The sequence below is a fragment of the Trichechus manatus genome, unplaced genomic scaffold (genome assembly GCF_000243295.1).
Source record: "Trichechus manatus latirostris isolate Lorelei unplaced genomic scaffold, TriManLat1.0 scaffold00076, whole genome shotgun sequence".
NCBI lineage: Eukaryota > Metazoa > Chordata > Mammalia > Sirenia > Trichechidae > Trichechus > Trichechus manatus.
In genome coordinates, this window is record NW_004444012.1 from 7,254,913 (window position 1) to 7,257,374 (window position 2,462).

Genomic DNA, 2,462 nt, shown 5'->3' on the forward strand with positions numbered 1-2,462 from the left:
CAGAGAATACCAGAAAGATGTTTACCTGTGTTTTATTGACTATGCAAAGGCATTCGACTGTGTAGATCATAACAAATTATGGATAACATTGTGAACAATAGGAACTTCAGAACACTTCTTTGTGCTCATGCAGAACCTGTACATAGATGAAGAGGCAGTCAGTAGAACAAAACAAAGGGATATTGAGTTGTTTAAAATCAGGAAAGGTGTGTGTCAAGGTTGTATCCTTTCACCATACTTAGTCTGTATACTGAGCAAATCATCTGAGAAGCTAGACGACATGAAGAAGAATGAGGCATCAGGACTGGAAGACAACTCATTAACAATCTGCAATACACAGATGACACAACCTTGCTTGCTGAGAGCCAAGAGGAGTTGAAGCACTTACTGCACTTACTGATGAAGATCAAAGACTACAGCCTTCAGTATGGATTACACCTCAACACAGAGAAAGCAGAAGTCCTCACAACTGGACCAATAAGCAACATCATGATAAATGGAGAAAAGTTAGAAGTTGCCAAGGATTTCATTTTACTTGGATCCACAATCAACGGCCATGGAAGCAGCAGTCAAGAAATCAAACAACTGGGCAAATCTGCTGCAAAAGACCTCTTTAAAGTGTTAAAAAGCAAAGATGTCACTTTAAGGACTAAGATGTGCCTGACCCAAGCCATGGTATTTTCAATCGTCTCATATACATGCAAAAGCTGGACAATGAATAAGGAAGACCAAAGAAGAATTGATGCCTTTGAATTATGGTGTTGGAGAAGAATATTTTATATACTATGGATTGCCAAAAGAAAGAACAAATCTGTCCTGGAAGAAGTAGAGCCAGAATGCTCCTTAGAAGTGAGGATGGTTAAGACTTCATCTCATGTACTTTGGGCATATTATCAGGAGTGACCAGTCCCTGGAGAAGGACATCATTCTCGGTAAGGTAGAAAAACTGAAAAGGAGGAAGACCCTCAACAAGATGGATTGATACAGTGGCTGCAACAATGGGCTCAAACATAGCAACGATTGTGAGGATGTCACAGGACAGGACAGTGTTTCCTTCTATTGTACATAGGGTCGCTATGAGTTGGAACAGACTCTACAGTGCCAGCACCAATATTATATGCTCATAATGGCCAGTTCTTTTAACAGTGGTTTCCTAACGCCTAGGGGGTAGTACAGTTGTCACTAGCATGATTAATCAGTGGTAGTGTTAATCCTTATATTTCTTACACATAATTTGAAAAATGCCCCCAAACCCAAAACAAAACCAAAACGAAAGCTATGAGGAATTATATTATATTGCATTTGTTGTATTATATATTACATTATATTATATGCATTGTGTGTGTGTGTGTGTGTGTGTGTGTGTGTGTACCTGACTCTTCTCCTCTGGTTGAACGCTGACTGATACAGTTTTAAGCATCCAAAATCTAACTAACTTGTGATACACTTTTATCTGGAATTTAGAAAACAGGACCAGTTTTAATATACTTTTCTTCTAATTTATAGTATCCAGTAGCCTCTGGTGACATAGTGATTAAAAGACCGGCTGCTAACCAAAAGGTTGGCCGTTTGAATCCACCAGGCACTCCTTGGAAACCCTGTGGGACAGTTCTACTCTGTCCGATAGGGTCGCTATGAGTCAGAATCGACTCGATGACAAACCCTCGATGATGGGTTTGGTTTTTGGTTTAGTGGTCTCTAAATCCATATGGTTTTTCTTAAAAGCTCTCCCTTCTTCTCGTCCAAACTGGCCCCTCCTTGTCTCACGCTGAGATGATTTTGCTTCTTCCTAAGGTCTTTCCCTGTCTCAGTTCACACCCTTTTTCAATATTATCTACCTAAAGGGTTTCTTACATCTTACCACTTACTGCTCTGTTTAACACGGGCATATCATTACCTACTGGTTAAAATAGAATATTGTTTAAGATGACATTTAAGACTCTTCAAAATACTGCCCATAATTAACAGTGAAAATGAGCCATAATATAGTAAGAACTTCTATGCAAGACATTCTGAGAAGTAATTTTTATAAATTATTGAATACTCACCATAATCCCATGAGGTGGGTATAATAATTATTCTCATTTTACAGGTAGGAGAACTGAGGCAGAGAGAGGTTAATTAACTCCCCCAAATCACACATCTAGCAAGTGGTATAATCTGAGTTTTCACTCCAGACTGTCTGACCCCAGAGCCCATACTTTTAACCATTCTCATGATCCCCAATTTGAATTCTACACTCTAAATTGACCTGGATTCTCACTGTTCTTGAATACACGGTGCTCATTTCCTCAACTGCTTATAGAATTGTCCATTCAAGGGATTCACTTTCTCTCTGGTCTCTACCTAACCAAACATAGGCCTGATTCAGTCCTTCCTTCTCCAAAATAATATTCACCCATTGCTACAAGCAATGCACATTTCACTCTTTTCTCGTTGCCTATTGTATCGACTGTTATTTA

General features: G+C 39.1%; 1 long non-coding RNA gene across 2 annotated transcripts in view; it reads left to right on the forward strand.

The window, feature by feature from the left end:
- The window catches only part of LOC111821299 (uncharacterized), a 284,239-nt gene that overhangs the window by 270,613 nt on the left and 11,164 nt on the right, over positions 1-2,462 (forward strand). The gene's annotated exons all lie outside the window — the stretch shown is intronic.